A 20,418-nucleotide genomic window follows, 5' to 3' on the forward strand; every position below is an offset into this window, starting at 1 on the left:
TGGACATGATAGCTGCATTCCTGGAGATTTCAGTATAAGTTAAAACCTTGCCAAGACCTTGTGTGCTTATACAGAAAACAGAATCTAAGCTCAGATAATTATAAACAAGGGAGAAAACTTTTATGCTTGGTGGAGTATTTTTGGGTGTTTGAGTCATGTAGGTCATAGTTCTTGATGAGTAAGAGGTATTACCTGCTTTGCAGGATGTCTAGAATCCATGGCCCTGCCCACTAAAAGCTGGTAACATACCTTCAGTCGTTGTGACAACCTAAATGTGCCCTTCTAATTTTAAGATACCCTCTGGAGGTCATGCCGTTCTTATTGAGAAGCACTAGGGTAGAGGTCAAGCTTACCTCCACTGCTCTAGAGACAGTTGGAAGTGACCAGGCCTTCCAGTGAAGGCACTGACAGCGAATGGAAGACTTGACTGAACTTCATGGGACCCCAGGTGTATTAGCTTAAGCTGCCATAACAAAATACTCCAAACTGGGTGGCCTAAATACCAGAAATTTGTTTCTCAAAGTTCTAGAAGCTGGAAAGGCCAAGATCAAGGTGCCTGTTGATTTAGTGCCTCTCTTCCTGGCTTACCTTCTCTCTGTGTCCTCACATGGCAGAGGGAGAGCTCTGGTCTCTCTTCCTCTTCTTTTTAGAAATATTTATTTATTTGGCTATTATTCAGTCTTAGTTGCAGCACATAGGCTCTCTAGTTGTGCACACAGGCTTAGTTGCTCCATGGCATGTGGGATCTTAGCTCCCCTACCAGGATTGAACCCACATCCCTTGCAAGGTGGGTTCTTAACTTCTGGACCACCAGGAAAGTCCTTCTCTTCCACTTCTTACAAGGACCCTAATGCCATCATGGCGGCTCCACCCTCATGACCTCATTTAAACTTGATTATCTGCCAAAGATCTTACCTCCAGGGCTTCAGTGTATGAAGTTTGGGGTGATGCAAACAATAAGCCCATAGCACCAGGTTTCCGGCCTTTGTTTTCTGAAACAACCATCTTCTGTTGGAAGCTCTTATGGTCTTCTAGGGTCAAAGGAGACATTGGAGTTCTGGTTCTAGGGGTTACCTAGGAGCAAGCAGGATGAACAGACCCCTTGTTTATGAGGAAATGCCTGGCAAGTTCTTAGATCCACTGGAGTGGGCAGGTACTGGAAGGACAATGTAGACATTCTGCTCTTCTGGACAACTGGAGTCCCAATCAACTCATGTTTAAGAGCCTGTACTTGGGAGTTAGATCTGGGTTTTAATCCTATTTCAGTCATCTGGTAACTGTGTGACCCTGGACAAAGTACTTAGCAGCCTGAGTCTCAGCATGAAAATGGGCACAGACCTGTCTTGAAGGTTGGTGATGAGTAATGAGATCTTCTAGTAAAAAGCTTTGCAGGATTTCAGGCACATAGCATCCATTAGTCTGTATTGCTGCTTATGGTCATGCAGTCATCCTTTGAGGACTTATTTTTGTGGGGAAAAGCATTCATCACAGCTGAGGTTGCACAGAACAACTCTGTGATGAGGTAGAGCTCCATTTCTACAGAAAAAGTGATGGGAATCTTTCTAGAAAGTAATTTAGGGGGTAAACAAGCCAATTCTGGTTCATATTGCATGGAATGTTTTAAATATGAAAGCAAGCATCTTCCCTCTTACCCTTAATACATAAGGAAATTTCTGCTTAATGCTTCATACTCAATCCCAAGGGACTATCCAGAACATTATAATCATTTATACAATAATCTTTATACAGTTGGAAGTATATGCAGTGGCTGCTTTGGAATTACAGGTTTGCCATCTCATGTTGACTTGTCCCTAACTAAGCAGAGTTAGAACCAATTACTACTCTGTTTGGAAAAGGCCTAGAACAGAAATTCATGGGATTCGTCCTTATCTATACTATTTCCCTTCAAAGTGAATATTAATGTGTGCTTGTGTTGATGCAAAACAAACAACCAGGTCCTCTCATGCACACACATTTCCCTGGGACAAATCACTGAGAAAAACTGTTGGGATGTATTTAATGAAAACATTTTGCTAGCTCAGAAATTCTTAAAGAGATCCAGCTTTCTTATGGAAAACAGCCCAAGATTCTTAGAGAAGACACTGAAAGTTGGAGAAGTGTTCTTTTCCTTTATCAGTGTTGTTTTGCCAAAGAAGATGCTGTGACTGTCTTCTTCACTGAAGAATGAAAGGAAGTTTTGATCGTATGCTTCCATCAGGCCACAGACACTTTTTCAAATTTGTTTTTCTTCATAACATTAAGTCAAGTCCTTTTCTTATAACTCTCTTGTTTCATAAAGACTTTAAGACAATTAAAAAATGAGAATAGATTTTCCCTGGTGGTCCAGTGGTTAAGAATCCACCTGCCAATGGAGGAGACATGGGTTTGATCCTTGGTCTGAGAAAGATCCCACGTGCAGTGAAGCAACTGAGCCCATGCACAGCAACTACTAAGCCCCTGAGCTGCATACTGAAGCCCATGTGCCTAGAGCCTGTGCTCTGCAACAAGAGAAGCCACCATTATGAGAAGCCCACGCACTGCAGCGAAGAACAGCCTCCAATTGCTGCAACTAGAGAAAGCCCACACACAGCAACAAAGACCCAGTAGAGCCAAAAATAATCTAAAAAAGGTAAGAATATAAAATATAATGAGGACTAAGGACAACGAAAAAGAAAGCAAAGTTGAGTGTAGAACATGTGTGCCTGTGGGGTGAAAATTTGGCTCTGGGCATCCCAGCAACCAGGGAAAAGAGGAAAGTCTAATTTGGTTACATGATTAAAAAAAAAAAAAAAACCTTCTTAGAAGCTCAATTATCCCTGGCACTGAGAACAGAATTAAGTGTTCTCAGAGGTACAAATAAAGAGGATATTTTGAGCTCCAGTGATCAATTTCCTCAAATGTCCCCACAGTGACTGCCACTGAATTACATAGGACTGCTTTATAGAACATCCCTCATGGCTAGCATTTTGCCACAGTATGATTCTATAAAGGAAAAGAAAGAGTCTTCAGGCAATTCTCCATTTATACTATGTATTTTCAAATGAACTTTTGCAAAATATTGAGCAGCAAAGAGTTGGAGGTCATCTTGGCTGAGTAACTGAAAGGCAGTTCTTTGCAGATAGGGAAGTGCAGAGACACAGACTTCAGAGAGCTGGATAAGCTAGGCCAGAGATGACATTCTTTTATAAATATAAAAAGGAAACCCAAAGGTATGGGAGCCAGAAGAGAAGGCTGTCTACTTCTGCATGTTGAAGGGCAACTACATCAGAGAAGATGTAGATAATTTGGGGGAAGGAAAAAAAAATAAGTGATAATTTTATTACCTTAAGATAACTGCTATTAAGCAGTTTTGCATGTCCCCCCTCCTCATCCACCCCATCCACAGTGGTTAATGTTAACAAAATCAGAATTTGCATATAGTTTTATATCATTTTTTTTATTTGAGCAGCATAAAATAAGTGATTGTATTTTATATTACTGGAGCATGTTGGGGGCTCTGATATGATTTCTACCATGGTTCCAGGCCTTCCATGAAGTGTCGTCTACCCACATGCTATGAGAAAACACCACTTTGGGAAAATTAGGAAAAGAGGCTATTTAAATGGATTGGTGATCAGTAAATAGATCAGAGTGATACTATTTGGCAGGGTTTTTCCTCTTTTAAAGTAGCTTTCCCGAGAGTCCCGTTTTTCATGGTCAAGAATTTTTCTTTTTTTTTTTAAGAGGGGGAAAATATTCATACTTGATTATAGAGTTAGTGGTGTTTACATTTAAACTAGTTCCCATATACGAACACTTCCCAGTAATATATAGCTCATTTTGTTCAATTTTGTGTGTTTCTCCGTCCCAGAAACAAACCATTTCTGATGCCTAAAAACAACCACAAATACACTGGACTCATGTCTTGAATGACCTCTAGGTTCAGATATTTCTTTGTTGACCTTGTATAGATTTCCTTATCCCTTTATTGTAAGGCTTTTAAATGTGCCACTTTTTTTCCTGCAACTCTGAATTACCTTCTGTTCCAGGAAGGGATATATAAATGCATTTTCCTACATTGAGGTAGTTTTCTGCTAGCCAGATGCTGTGGTTGGATTTTACCTTCTCCCTGAACCAGAGTGTGACTGTCAAGTGAGGAGGCCAAGCTTTTTTCTTCCTATCAAATGTGGCTTATAGAAATCAGACCCAGTGTAGGGTGGTTGCTTTGTTCTCTGACAGCCTTAAAAAGTCAGGGCAGGAAATCTGTCAGTCGATTGCCTCAGACAATCCCTTTTGTACTAAAAGATGATTTCTTCTGAGGAAAGTTAACCAAATGTGACCTGAACCTTCTAAATTCTTCCTTTCCCAATAAATGAATTTAAGTATCTGAGAAGACATAATAAAATTAGAACCCTTCAATTGATATAATTAAGCGGCAGGAGTTAATGAGAGGATGTATTTGGCCGGCAGTTAGTTATGAATTCTCTGCCATTACCAGGATTCAGTTAATGAGAGGAAACAATCAATACCTGTTTGAAATTTTTTCTTCTCTCCAACACTGAAAATTTGATAAGCTGCTAGTTTTGAATATTTAAAGTCTTATGAGAGAAAAAAAAACTCCAATTTTCTTTCTTAACACAAGAGGGAATGGATTTTTGTGCTTCTAGCATAGGAGGTAGACAGTCCCCAGGTGGTATGTTTACTGCTCATATTTCTGTTTCAGAAATGTAAATGTGGTACAGGGGCTCCATCATAGAAAAGGTCCATTTCCTGACAGATTGGTTCGGAATTTAACTGCAAAGTGAATTCTGTCTTCTCCTGAGCTTCTATTCTAAACCAGAAAAACACTGCCTTGCTACATTTGACAAATGAAAGCATTTGATGGGAGGTTCATATCATTATCAGATCCCTGAAATTCTGGGAACATTGATGGAATTTACCTGTGGACCATAATTCTCTTCTTTCCTTTGGAGCCTCAGGTTATACTGTTTCTGAGAGGACTTCTCTGGGTCCTTCTTTGGATTCTAAGAATGTCTGTGTGTTCATGGCTTCTAAAACTTCTTCATTCTTCCTTTCGTTTGGATATCTGTCAGGACCTCAGTGGAGCTTGGCTTCATTATCAGCTGACCCCTCTGTTCACTCAGCTTCACAGAGCCTTTCCACAGGACTGTTTCTTCTTTCTCTCTCACTCCCATCCAGCTCTCCACCTTTCCTCTCATTTCCCCTCCAGCCCTCCCCCTCCCCCATCTATCCCGCAATCCGCCCTTCCTGTCTTTCATAATTTTTTGTTTCTTTTTATTTTGATTCATTAAAAAATATTGAAAAGCACTGAGCAGAATATAACAACTTATTTCCAACATGTAAAACATATAATTAACATTTCAAACTCCAAATGAAACATTCTAGGTAAAATTAAAGTCCTTTTTGATGCCTTGGTGTCATATTCTTTCTTGCCCTTCCTGGGGATAACTTATCAAGTGTGTATCTCATGAGGCCACAGGCTCATCTGATGGCCCTTCTTTGTCTGCATGGCCATGTCAACTGGAGCTTCACAGAAGGTTATCCTGTTGATTTGTGAGTTATTAGTTTATTATATGTAGATGGGGGTGGTGGGTAGCCCAGAAACAAATTTAAGAAACATCCATTCTCATCCAAAATGTATGGGAAAGCAAGCAGATTGAGGGGCCCCTGGGGATACATTCATGAGGAAGAATCAGCTGTAAGAGACTTGAACAAGTGTAGCAGGTCCTTTGAAGGCATAGGAGTCACTCTTGTTGGAGTTCTGTGTGTCTCTTCTCCCATCTGTACAAGCATCTAGATCCTTGGTGACTGTCCACCTTTTTCCTTTTCTTCCTAGGAAGCCTGACTTGGGTCTTCATCATTCCTGATCTCATTCTTCATTACTCTCTTGGCTTTTTATGGATTCTGATGTCCACGTTTCTAACACTGACCTTGTGGGTGTTTCCTGATTCCATGGTTGTGTGATGGTTTGGCCTTGATACTCTTAAATCTGTCCCCAGGCTCTGCTTAATTTAGTTGAAGAAACTTAGCAACGGGCTCTGATACAGTTCCTCATCCTAGCCCACCAGAGCATGCTAGGAGACAGGTATTTGCTGGTAATCCACCTAAGACTTGACTTTATCCTGAGATCTTCACACCTTTCTTCCATTACTGCCAACTTTCAAGTCTTTAGGGAAAGTGGGGACCCAGTAAGCAAGACACCCAAACCCAGCAGTGTCAGGGAGCCTGGAGCCCAAGCTATCTATAGTGACTCTAATGACAGCCTTCAGCCTACTGAGACAGATCTTGGATGTTGAAACTGGCTAGTTTCAAAGTTCCCTTCTGGGTCTCCTTTTTGTGGTATGTCTGGGACCTGAAACTTCTGGGAGATAGACTGACAACGCTGGGCTCGTGTGGGGTGGATCAGTTCAGTCAGTTCAGCCACTCAGTCACGTCCAACTTTTTGCAGCCCCATGGACTGCAGCACACCAGGCTTCCCTGTCCATCTCCATCTCCCAGAGCCTGCTCAAACTCATGCCCATTGAGTCGGTCATGCCATCCAACCATCTCATCCTGTTGCCCCCTTCTCCTCATGCCTTCAATCTTTCCCAGCATCAGAGTCTTTTCCAATGAGTCAGTTCTTCACATCAGATGGCCAAAATATTGGAGCTTCAGCTTCAGCATCAGGACTGATTTCCTTTAAGGTGCTTTCTCACTCACTCTGCCACCTTCATTATATGTGTACTGGTCACTTCAAAAGCTATTTTATGAGCTTTTTGTTGTGTTTCTCCAACCCTCTCTTCTTTTTCCAGCTTCTTTCCATTAATTTTTCCCTTCTCTTTTTGCCTTGACTTATGGGTCTGCTTGGCCCGTTCTCTCCTGCTATATCCGGTTAACTTGTCCTCTTGCCTGGTGAGTTGTAGGAGCACGTTAATGGGGAAATGGAAAATATTGATCAGCCCAGTATAAAGCCTGCCAAAATGTTCATCATCCCTTCTCACTTTCATCAAATACCAGGAAAATAATACGGTGTGTAATAGACTCCAACAGGCATCTGAATTCAGGTCTCATGCTGTAGTTTGTATTTACTGTGAGGAAATTTTTTAAATGTAGCGTCTATGGAAAAGATAATGGTACTCAAGAACAACTCTCTTTAATTTACATGTACTGTTTTTAGTGGTCTTTGGTCTTACAGCCCCCTCGTGATTAAACTCGTGGTCCACGAGGAAGAATGATCTATCGACTTTTTCTCTGTGCTGTTCAGTTCAGTTCAGTCACTCAGTCGTGTCCAACTCTTTGTGACCCCATGAATCGCAGCACGCCAGGCCTCCCTGTCCATCACCAACTCCCGGAGTTCACTCGAACTCATGTCCATTGAGTCGGTGATGCCATCCAGCCATCTCATCCTCTGTCATCCCCTTCTCCTCCTGCCCCCATTCCCTCCCAGCATCAGAGTCTTTTCCAATGAGTCAACTCTTTGCATGAGGTGGCCAAAGTACTGGAGTTGCAGCTTTAGCATCATTCCTTCCAAAGAACACCCAGAGCTGATCTCCTTTAGAATGGACTGGTTGGATCTCCTTGCAGTGCTGTTATACCATCTCTATTTAAGGTGGAGTTACAGTGTTGGAAGACCCCCATAACTGTCCTTTTTAGTGCTTTTTAAGAAAAAGAAATCAAATAACAGAAAACCTCAAACAACACAAATGAAACTTTTCTTATCCTTCTGCTGCTGCGGCTGCTAAGTCGCTTCAGTCATGTCCGACTCTGCGACCCCATAGACGGCAGCCCACCAGGCTCCTCCGTCCATGGGATTTTCCAGGCAAAAGTACTGGAGTGGGGTGCCATTGCCTTCTCCGTCTTATCCTTCTAGAGGTTAGAATATGCTCAAGATTCAAATTACCAGCCAGACCTCTCAGTGAGCTTTTCTTCCTGGTAGCTGCAAAAATATTGGGTCCAAAAACTGGGGGAATCTGGCTGTCTGGATTCTAATGCTAGTTCCAGCATTTATTTCTCTGGGAGGACCAGAGAGAGATCATCTAACCCCTTTGAACTTCAGTTTTCTTATGTGTAAGATAGGAGTTGATGAAACAAGCCTATCTTTAAGATGTTGTAATAGCAGAAGTGGGTGAAAGGTGCTTAGCAAAGAGGCTGGCATACTGTCAGCACTCAGGTGTGGCTGACTCCCCTCTGCTACCACTTCTTTACCTGCCCCCACCCCCACCTCCTACAGTGAGTGGTTCAAATCTCATTCTGTCATGGGGCTGCCTGGGATTAATCTTGGATCCCCATTCTTTCTGTGTCACCAGGCATAAAACCTTCCACTTTCTAAGGTTGTTTCTGTATCTGGGAATCATTGATGGTGGAAACAATTAGAATGACATACTCAACTTCAAGTTTTAATACAGTACCTGGAACATAGTAAATGTTCACTCATTGTGATAATAACATGGTTCTGAGTATTCTTTCAAGGATTGCAGTCTTAGATCCCTCTGAAGTTCTAGGGTTCTGGCAGAGTTGAGATAGGGATAAAGTATTTATGAAGGTTAAAAGAATCACCAGTGACTTTTCAGAGAAGACATGCCGTCTTGATTTGTTCATTGAAATTTAAGTGAGTCTCATGTGACCTCTAAGGTCCCTTTAGTTCTATTACAGTTTCTGTCTTCATTACCCCCAACCCCTAGAAGATGACAGAGAAATGGAGCTGCCTTAGGTCCCTTCATAGAAGCTGCTGTTGGGGTCTTGGGGATGAAGGATCTGCTTGTCCTGCCAAGCACAACCAGCGTTTTTCCTGAACTTCCCCATATCCTCTCTCCTCTCCATCCAAAATGTAAGATAGACCCAAGGAGGGTCAACACTTGGGATGTTGTCAGCCAGCCTTGCCTTTGCTATTTTGGAGCTAGTAGAAATTAACTCGCAATGTGTGTGAAAGCAAAGATAGGACCTGGGTGGGCCCTGCAGAGCAGCTCAGCATGTAGTGTACAGCAGGTGGAAAGTACCCACATCCAACCACCTGTTTTATTTTTTTTCCAACCACCTATTTTATAGGTTTTTCTGAGTTCATTTACACTCAACTCTTTTGCTGGGCCTGCCTAGGTTGCAGTCTACAGCCCATTTTCTTTGCCCTTAACAAATGGAGACTCTAACTATACTGGCTTTTATTTTGTCTCCTTTCGTGCACTATTGGCTGAACCTAATCCCAATAATATTCCTCTGTGTGTCTAGAGGTAACCATCCATGTGTTCCTTCCTCCAGCAAATTCAAGCCTCATGATCTGAATAGTAGTCACACTGGACTCTCCCAAACTACTGAGAAAGAGCCCTTTTCCTTGCCTATGGCTGCTAAACAAATAGCCAGTGGTCCTCACCCCTGAGTGCTAACAGCATGGCTAGATTCTCTTCCTCCCTCCCCAGCCAGTGTGGCAGCAGCCATCTTTCTCTGTAGCTTGGTGACTCAGACTGGACTCTTGTCTATACCCAGCAGAGCTTGTGCACATTTTCTGAAGGTTTAAATTAGGGGCTTATGCAAGTCATTACCCTAAGTCATCAAAACAGCAATTAACTCAATAACCATGACATTAAGCCAGCTGTTTTTTTCTGGGGAATGTGAAATTAGAAACCAATGCTGCAGTATGCTTGGCTCAGCCGTGAGTTTCCATGAAGCAAAACTAAATAAAGCAAGTGTAAATATTGTAAATATTTGAGTTCAGAGGGGCAGGGAACTACCTTTCTTTTCAGGGGGGAAAGGATCATGGGGACAAAATGAGAAGTACAGAATAAGGAGAGAAAATGGAGTGTCCAGTCCTGCAGGAACAAACACCTTTATAAATGAATATCCACAGCTTTCCTATGTTGCTTAACCTATTATGGATTATCCTATATATTTAACATATTCAAAAACATTTCTGGTTAAATTTCTCCTAGGAGAATAACATCTTTGGCAACAATGTTTTAGAAAATTTGGGCTAATTTCATTATACCTACTGACTGCATATATTTATATTCCTTTAAAATTATATTTTTGAAGATTAAATTATACTTTTCATGAAATAGAGCTAATTTTATAAAGAAGCTGTGAAAGTTTTCTCTAAAAGGTATTTTGAATATTTCTCTACAGCTTATTTGATCTGATCATTTAATGATGGAAACCTAAGTTTTCCTTCAAACTAAAAGCCCTGTACACAGTGAATATGGCAGTAATCAGATTTTCTCCAGCCAAATGAAGGCCCCACAAATACTAAAACCAAAGACTTTGGAAAGAAATGTTTTTTGGTTTTTTCTTGATTTTAAAATTAACATGTGTATATAGATTTGAGAAAATACTTAAAACTATTAAGAAATGACTATCATTGATATAATCCCATTATGAGACCATTGTTAACACTTTGGAAGTTTTTTCTTTGAAAACATTTTAACAAATGAGTCAGGTAATTCAATTGTATTCATTGTTGGATACAGTTGATAATAACTAATGTTGCAGTGAACATTTTAGTATATTAGTCTTTGATTCTTTGCCCATTTCTTTAGGATATATTCTTAGAAAGGGAATCAATTTGTTTAGGCATCTAACTTATTGTTAAATTGCATGTCAGACAGATGATACTAATTTTCACTCAGTGTTTTTATGTGTTCTGACTATACCCTCAATGCCATTGAGTATTATTTTTAATCCATTTTTTCTCAACTCTGGCTTTTACTTTGGAATCAATGCAAGAGTTTTAAATAACAAACAAACATAAAACAGGCTGCACCTGAGCTCTACCCTAAGCCAATGAAATCAGAATTTCTGGGGAGTTGGAGGACCAACGCGAATATAAGTTTAAAAGCTCCTCAATGCATCTAGTTGATAGAAAGGGTTCATAACCACTTTGCTAATTGAGTAAATGAAAAATACTTCAAAGCTCTCTGCTATCACAGCACATTAGGATCTAAGTGGTATATGTTTGCCTCATTAGTTTGAAAAACTTACTGTGAAATTAGGGTCTGGCCAAAATATTTTGCCCCAAGTGGATCTGCACATACCTGGGGGAAAAAATGAGGTCATCTCTGCACCAAAATAGTTCCCCCTATTGCTTCCATCTTACCAATTAGTTTTTAGAAAACTTTTGCAGGGCTTTTTTTCCTTTTTCCTATTTCATCTCTAAACTTTCTATCTCTGAGGCTGCTTCAGAAGTAGTGCATGTTAATTGTTTTGCCTTTCTAATCACTATTCAGTTGTTTGTCAAGTATTTCATTTATTTTGGCATTTTCTGTACCAGGTCATACATTGTCCTTATCTTAGGGTGACCATCATTTCCCCATCTTATTTGTGGTTTGGTAGGTGAAAATATTGAAGAAGACTATACCTGATAGAAATGCTACAGAAGGCCTGTACTAAAGACTGTACATAACCTGATAGAATTACTGCAGAAGGCCTGTGCATAGTTTGACCTGTCTGGTTTTATGATGCTCCAGGCACGTCTGGGCCCTTTTAGTTGTTAGTCTAGGGAAACTATTGACGCTCATCCTGTGAGGGTAAGCTGGTGTGAGAGAGTCTGCTCTTTGGTGAAATGTTTTCCCGTGTGTGAGAAGTACAGAAGGGAATATTTCCTCCTCACTTCTAATGATGTTACCTGAAAATCTGATGCCAGATGATTACGTTATTTCCTTAAAGGCTGTTATTTCCTCACTTCTGTCTTGCCCCTGGGCCCACAACTCGCTCTTTCTCTGGAAGAAGAAGTCCCTCCCCCACATCCCAATACTTAATTTTTCATACTCTTTCACAGCCAAGAGTGACCGTCGGACATAGTTTTGTCTGATCAGACGTAAACAAGATTCTGCTGGCAGCTTTGGGGAAGAGTTGCACTTTCCAAATAAAAGTGTAGTGATCCTGAAACCTCTTTCCCTTACCTCTAGCCTTGAATTCAGATATGATGCCTAGATTTTGAAGGCCATTTTGCAACCATGAGGTAAGAGACCCAAGAGAAAGACTAAGGATAGCCAACATGGCTCTGCTATCTTTTAGCTGGTGGACTGACACCAACCATTGCCTGCATCCAGACTTTTGCTGAGGGTTAAACATGCTCTTAGTTGAGTCGATGTTAGATGGATTTTCTGTTACTCTCAGCTGAGAGCTTTCCCGATTCACCCAAATGATACTTTCCTAGTATCATGTTTAGCCATTGATCGTAGCTTGTTATTTCCTATTTTTTTCTGTATAAGAGCTGAATTTTCAAGTCCAAGACCATTGCTAAACAGGGCAAGGCCAAGCTAGCTTGTTATCTCCCTTTTATTCTCTTCTTCCTTGGGCACTGGTCAGGCTGGGGTTAGTTCTTGGGCCAAGAACTGGGGTAAGTCACTGCTTCGTATTATCTGTCTCTGATTATGTTTCTGCCTGTACTGGTAAGTCAGTTTACTTTAATCTAAAGCTATTTAGGCTGAATTCAAATAGAAAAAAATGAGAAGTTATTGTCTATACCAACTTCTCCACACTTTTGCCTTTGATTTTGGGCCCACAGACATATATTAATAATAATAGTTATTTGCTTCCTTTTTTATTTTCTTTCTTGTGAATTTCTGGGGTTTTTGTTTTTTACAATTCTGGTAAAGTGGGGAGGCTGATCTCTAAGCAGCCTATTGGTATCGCTTGATCTAAATATCATCTATAATATTCTAATTCGACACAATTTTTCTCATCCTTAACGACGGAAACAGTTTTGGTAATGAATGTAATTTGAAGTTACATCTATTTGTTCTCTGCCACCAAATGTTATGCCAGTGCCTTAATTGGTTTTGTTAGAGTGAGCTTGAAGCCATGGGTATATAAAGCAATTAAAATGTTTTGGCATTTTTCATCAGTCACTGAAGCATCATAAATTTTTGATTGCCTGTGTGATGAACATATTTACCAAGCACAAGTAGCTATAATTTATGTGTGTTCAGCTGGAGGATGGCAAATAAAATGTAAGTATGTTTGAGGTTAAAGAGAAATGTATCAACTGTCCGATCATTGCTACAATATAGCTAAGTGTTGAATCAAGAGGGAAAATAAAGGTAAATTTTACCTTTTCCTCTATATAATCATCACTAGCATTACCTAGGAGAAGGCAATGGCACCCCACCCGGTGCTCTTGCCTGGAAAATCCCATGGACGGAGGAGCCTGGTGGGCTGCAGTCCATGGGGTCGCTAAGAAGTTGGACACGACTGAGCGACTTCACTTTCACTTTTCACTTTCATGCATTGGAGAAGGAAATAGCAACCCACTCCAGTGTTCTTGCCTGGAGAATCCCAGGAATGGGGGAGTCTGGTGGGCTGCCATCTATGGGGTCGCACAGGGTCGGACACGACTGAAGCGACTTAGCAGCAGCAGCATTACCTATTCAAATTTTTAGCTAAATGGTTTTGCATTGTCTTCTAGCATTCACTATTTGTTTCTATTAAATATGTAGGAATTTATGGAACTGGTCAGTATTTTGCCACTACACTTGTCATCTTCAGTCTGTGGAAGTATCATGGAAAAACATGTATCTCCAATCCTGTGCTTGAACTAAAATGCTGAAACAGTGACCTGGTTTATTTGTAACCAAGAATCATCAAGTTCATCTTCTTTTTCAGATGTGACATGTACCAGAGCGTGAAAACAGCTGTGACAAAGCTCTCTTTGGAGCCTAAGTCATATCACTTGCTCACTGGAGCATCCTCTTTACATAGCCTGTCACTGTGATTCTAGCTCCATCTCACTGGAACAGAGTAGATCATGGGAAGAATCGAGCCTATGTAGGATGTTACTTCCTAGCAGAGTGCCCAGGAAAAAGGTGCCAAGGAAAACCCGGGCAGGTCCTCTGTGGATGGACTCGTGACATCATGTAGTGACCTTTCCCAGAGACTCTGACCAATAAGAATCTTTACTCATTCACTTTCAGCTTCCTTTGTGGTGCAAGCTTCACCCTGACATCTTGATTTTAAGTATATAAAAGGAATTTCTGTGATATACTCTGTAGCTCAGGCTCATTGGTACATTCTCTGCATGTTTCAGGTGAGAGCTAGGTCAGTTTGCTGTGAGACCAGGATGTGAGTGGATGAGAATATGTCCCTTTCTTGACTCTTCACATCCTTCTAGAAATGTGCTGAATCCTTCTTATCACTCCAACATGGAATCAGAGAAATCAGATTTTATTCTAGGAACCAGCTGCCAAAATTTGAAGTCCTCCAACCTCAGGCTGGTGGCAGTGAGGGTGAAGTGCAAAGGGGCAGTGTTCTTTTCCTGACAATACTGAAGTCGTTCCTGACTCTGCTCCATATTCTTGGGAAGTAGACAGACAAGTGCTAGTTACCTTCCTTCTTTTCAGACAGAGGAACTGGTGAAAGGATGAAACCCCTCCGTTTCTGGGGCTCTTATTTAGACACCACCTTGTGTTCTCATTCAGGCTCCTGACCTTTGCTCTACTCTTGACTCATCCTGAGGGAAACTGGCCAGACTCCATCACCTGGTTGGCCTGTGAGTTGTCCCCTCTGTTTCTCCCCTCTTTCCAAGTCTCTCCTTTTTAATTATCAGCACAGACAACCCCCATGTAGTAAGACTCCATACAATCCTCACAGGCCTCAAGCGATGAGGGTAAAAACTAAAAAAATATCTCTGCCATGGAAGCTAATTGTGTATTTTTAATTAATTGCTCCAATTAGTCCCACTCTTTTCAGTTATGTTAATCTATAACAATGTCAGCTGGGATGCTTCTGGAAGTGGAAATTGCTGTAATGGTCAGGTACCTGTCAATTAAAACTCTTACTATGTGCAATTAGCTTCTCCTTGTATTTTCATGGCAACCCTGGGGAGTATGAGCGGCAGCATGGATGCAGCTTACCACATCTAGAGCAAATGGTATCAATATATTTCCATCCTATAATTTTGATGGCTTACATATTTTATTGTAGAGAAAAGTCAGTGATCAAAGATGGCATGATTAATGATGAAATAATTATAGAAGACCTAGTCTGGCCCCTTTGTTTATTAAATTCTGTAATGCAAAACTCGACAAATAATAAAAGCAGCTGATGGTGTATAGTTAAGGGTTTGGAGGCAAATGGCTTTCAAAGGTTTCCACTAAGCACTTTGAAAGCATATTTAACATATTATTGATATGATTGTTTGTGATTAGCATATGTATTTGGTCTTTACAGTCAAGCTTCTTCAGGATCATGAATAAGAAAAAAGAGGATAGACTGGTTTCAATTACACACCTTGGCTTCATAGAACTTTTTTCTCAAATATTTGGGATTTTCCTTCTGTAGCCTAAAATTTTACTGTACAATAAAGTTTGCTTTCCAATAGAGCTAAGCACAGCCTGACAGTTATTACATGATTATTTAATAGAGTTCTTTCAACCACAATCTGCTTTTTAAATATATTATGAACTATGATAAACATACAGAAAAGTACACTAAACATAAAAATATATAGTTCAGTGATTAATCATGGAGTAAATATTGGTGTAAGCACATCAAGGTCAAGAAGTAAAATATCGACAGCAGCCCTTAGGGCCTTCTCTTGTCTCTTCCCAATTATTCCTTTTTCCTCTCAAAAGGCACCTATGTTACGTGTGAGCTCAGTCATGTCCGACTCTTTGCAACCCCATGGACTGTGGCACTCCAGGCTCCTCTGCCCATGGGATTTTCCAGACAAGAATACTGGAGCGGGTTGCCATTTCCTTCTCCAGGGGATCTTCCTAACCCAGAGATTGAACATGTCTTCTGCATGGTGGATTCTTTACCAACTGCGCCACCTGGGAAGCACCAAAAGGCACCCACCTTGAAGAAATTTCATTTGGTATTCATTTCCATGTTTTGAGAAGATGGTTGTTGCTCTCACTGCTTCTTTAAAAGCAGTTTTCTTTTGTACTCTGAAAGTGAAAGTGTTAGTTGCTCAGTCCTGTCCAACTCTTTGCAACCCTATGCACTATAGCTGACCAGGCTCCTCTGTCCATAAAATTTTCCAGGCAAGAATACTGGAGTGGGTTGCCATTCCCTTCTCCAGGATATCTTCCTGATCCAGGGATTGAACTGGGTCTCCTGCATGAGCCACCTACACTAACTGCATTGTATAGAACAGTCTTTTGGACTCTGTGGGAGAGGGAGAGGGTGGGATGATTTGGGAGAAAGACATTGACACATGTATAATATCATATATGAAATGAAACACCAGTCCAGGTTCGATGCAGGATACGGGATGCTTGGGGGTGGTGCACTGGGACGACCCAGAGGAATGGTACGGGGAGGGAAGTGGGAGGGGGGGTTCAGGATGGGGAACACGTGTACACCTGTGGCAGATTCATGTTGATGTATGGTAAAACCAATACAATATTGTAAAGTAATTAGCCTCTGATTAAAATAAATAAATTTATATTAAAAAATTAAAAAAAATATCTCTTTGTTTTTGGTTTTCAGCAGTTTTACTGTGGTTTGGCTAGTAAAGCCTACGTGAGGACTTCTATACTCTATTTGGAGTTTGCAGGACTTCTTGAATCTACAATTTATTGTTTTTCATCATTTGGGAAAATTCTTAGCCACTATTTCTTAATATGTTATTTTTGACTCATTTATTGCTTTCCTTTCTCTCTGGGATTCCAGAAGTATGTTAGATCTTCTCAGTATTTTCCTATCCTCTTTGAAAAATATTTTCCAACTTTTTGCCTCTTTATGCTAAGTATTTTTCTTATGTCACTAGTTTTTGTTCATTAAGTCTGATTTCAGTTGGGTATAAATTGTTCTAAACTGAGCCATTGAGGTCTTCACTTTGGCTATTGTATTTTTCATTTCTAGAATTTCTACTTAGTTGTTCTTCAGTTTGAAATGTCCTTTAAAAGTAAATTCTATTCTATGCTGAATTCGCAATCTGGCCTTTTATTTCCTTGAAAGAGTAAGTATAGTTTTGTCTTTCTGCTCTCAGTATTTCATTACTGTTCATGACTTAGCAAACTTTGATGAATGTCAGAAAGCTGATGTGATGTTTCCCTTGACAGTGGTGTTCAGTGTGTTCCTGATGTGGTGATGACAAAAGAGCCAACTAGGATTCTCTTCGGATTGATTCATAGACTTTTTTCTTTTCATCATGGAAAAAAAATCACAATATATACTGTAAAGTAGAGGAAAATATATGAGAACCCACAAAAATCCATCACCCAATTTCAACAGTTATCATCACTTAGCAACTATAGTTATCTTAAAATTCATGCCTAATAAGTTTAATATCTGGATCTACTGTGAGTCTCTTACCATCATCTGTTGGCTCTATGTTTCTTGTCCTTGTCTTCTTGCTGTTATTTTATTGGGTTTCAGAAGTTGTATTGAAAAATTATGTGTAGGAATTACTTGATGTGTAAGATAAGTTCTTTGCTTGGGGAAGATTTATGTTTTCTTCTACTACATGCCTGGCAGCTCTTAAATCTGAAATCATCTTAATCCAATTTTGGGGATGAAGATGATTCAAAGCTCAGCTGAAATAGCTGTAAGAGCCAGTCTCCTTCTGGTTCACTCTGTTAGGGTGACTTAGACTCTCTTGGGCTTCCTTGGTGGCTCAGATGGTAAAGAATCCACCTGCAATGCAGGAGACCTGGGTTCGATCCCTGGGTCAGGAAGATCCCCTGGAATAGGGAATGGCTATCCACATCAGTATTCTTGCCTGGAGAATTCCATAGACAGAGGAGCCTGGCAGGCTACAGTCCATGAGGCGAAAAGTGTTGGACATGACTGAGCAACTAACACTTTGCTTTAGACTCTCTCACCAAGCCTAAGACTACAACATTTGTGATTTTATCTCCATGAAGCTGCAGAACAGTACTGCATAGCCCTTTGGCTGCCTCTTCATGAGTCAGTAAATTCTATCAGAGGAAAAATCCAAACACTGGATCATTACTATCTTGTTCAGTATCCAGTGCTTTCAAGCAGAATATGTATATGTATTGTGAGTATGTACATTAGTTATCCTCAGAAAGGAGATTGGTTCAAATCTCCTGATATCCCATTGCTAAAAGCAAAAGACTACTCTATACACATCTTAACCTTTCATCCTGTAGTCTTTTATACTAATCATTTTAAAAGGGAAACTCAAATTGTAATATATGATGATTGCTTATGGATTAATTGATTTCTGTATCTACCATAAGAATCTGTTAATCACGGTTTCTTTAAGCTGTGTGTTTACTCTCTTTAAGCTGTTTGTTTACTCTCTGATTCTTTTCTCATTCTGGTTTGTGTCACAGATACATGCTTTCTTACTCTTTGGCCCCTAAGTAGGTGCACCCAAAGAAGGCACAGTAGAAAATTGGGAGGTGAGAGTAGGGCAGAGAAGTCAGAGTTTTCTTACCTCTCTTTTTGCTTCCTTTGGTGTCTCTGGCAGTATCTGGGTCTCCTGCATGGTTCCAGCTCTTACTGAAAGGCTCTGGCTTCTGGGCTGTGGTAACACCTCCTCCCATCGTTTGCACCTCCCCCACCTCCGCCTCTCCCCCGCCCCCCAACAGTAATAGGACTTCCTACTGTTGCTGACCTGTGGGCTGCCTTACAGTTTTTTGGTTTTTCAATCCTTCTGCTGCTGCTGCTGCTGCTGCTAAGGCGCTTCAGTCATGTCTGACTCTGTGTGACCCCATAGACAGCAGCCCACCAGGCTCCCCCATCCCTGGGATTCTCCAGGCAAGAACACTGGAGTGGGTTGCCATTTCCTTCTCCAATGCATGAAAGTGAAAAGTGAAATTGAAGTCGCTCAGTCGTGTCCGATTCTTCGTGACCCCATGGACTGCAGCCCACCAGGCTCCTCCACCCATGGGATTTTCCAGGCAAGAGTACTGGAGTGGGGTGCCATCGCCTTCAATCCTTCTACCAGTGTGTAATCAGTGATACCGTTAAATTTACCTCTAAATTCCATATAGTAATACCTGCTACTTTTAAGACCTAGTGCTGTTACTTTATCTGTCATAGGGTTTTGTTACAGTATGAAATATGTAATACGCAGTCCTTATCCTCAGGGAAGGAACAAAAGACAGGAACAAATGACGTCTGTATATGAAAACATGACAGATGACCATGGATTAAGTGCCAACCTTGAGGATTTACTCAAGAAGGCCTAAGCAACTCAAGAGTGAGATCCCTAGAATCTTTCATGGAGGTAAGTCAGATTGTGTGGTAGAACAGGATTGAAAAATTCTCCAGGTGGAGCTGAAATAAGACATCTCTGGGAAACAAAATTCTTGTTCAAAATCTCCATGGAAAAGTGGCGTTTGAAATTATTTTCCATTCAAACTAATGACATGTATGAGTAGCTTGGTGATTCTTCTTAATGCTTTGAAGAATCTTTAAACTCTGAAAAACTGATGCGATGGTGTTTTCAATCTCACTTTACACATTTGCTGTAACTTCAAGTTCATAAACTTGAGCTTCACTGAAAATTACCCTGTCATTCACCACAAACAAGCTCTGTCATTTCAGATGCTACCAACAGACAGCTGATTGAAAACTGAGGGATGAATGATAGTCAAAGAACTTTTGAGCAAATGCTACATAGTTTTCCAGTGAATAAGGGTTCATGATGGGTGCGTGATGAAATGCTCTTTCTCAGCCAGAATGTCATTGTAATTTTGGGTGGGTTGAGGCATTGGAAATAAGCTGAGAGCTAGATGGTGTAGTGTGAAACCAATTCTTTGGATATGGATTGTTACTCTGGAGCTAATTTGTATTGTGTTGCCGGCTGTGGTCAGGCCCAGTGCTGGGGGATGCACATGCCTCTTGTTTGGTTTATATGGTTTCTGTGTAGTCAGGGCAAAGAGCTTGAATTTGAAGTCAGATCTAAGTTGGGGACCCATCTTTGATCCTGCTTGACTATTTGATTGTGGGAAAGCACTTAACTTTTTGAGTTCTGCCTTCCTTATCTACAAATCATTAAGAGTGATGAAATCTCACAGAAAACTGTTGTAATAATTTAGGTGACAGTGCTTAGGAAACTTACAAATGTAGCTGTTTCTTGCACAGACATTTAAGCTGCCCGATTGTGTCTAAGCTACTGTGCTTGGCCAAGTTAGAAAATTTGCTGGAGGAGAGATAGCAGGCACTTAACGGCACTTCTGCATAGGGCCCTGTGCTTACGACACAGGCAAGGGAGAATCACATAATTTTCTTTCTCGCTTTTTCATTTTTAATTTTTCAATTGCCACTCCTAAAATCCTAGCCCCTGGCGGAGAATATTTGCATTCGTTGTACACAGTACCCACTTGACGCACTTGGCTCTGCATCCAAGGTGGAAGTTGAAATAAGTCAGTGTCCTTCTTTATTTACTTTATAACTAAGCTCTATTTCCTTTCCTCTCTTATATCCAGGAGTCATCATAATATATACACGGCATAAAATGTACATGAGATAACAAGTCATTACTTGCAAAGTACATTTTTTCCTTCTCCAGGGCCTTATTAGCAACTGATAATC

The 20,418-nt window shown here is 40.6% G+C and overlaps 1 long non-coding RNA gene across 11 annotated transcripts in view; it reads left to right on the forward strand.

Annotated features, from left to right (window-relative positions):
- LOC132345950 (uncharacterized) overlaps positions 1–20,418 on the forward strand; it is a 287,030-nt gene that overhangs the window by 115,810 nt on the left and 150,802 nt on the right. For all 11 annotated transcript variants that reach the window (XR_009495560.1, XR_009495559.1, XR_009495557.1 and 8 more), the window contains exon 3: positions 18,969–19,108. This is a non-coding gene — a long non-coding RNA (uncharacterized lncRNA). The remainder of the gene's footprint in view (positions 1–18,968; positions 19,109–20,418) is intronic.

Source organism: Bos taurus, chromosome 8 (assembly GCF_002263795.3).
Source record: "Bos taurus isolate L1 Dominette 01449 registration number 42190680 breed Hereford chromosome 8, ARS-UCD2.0, whole genome shotgun sequence".
NCBI lineage: Eukaryota > Metazoa > Chordata > Mammalia > Artiodactyla > Bovidae > Bos > Bos taurus.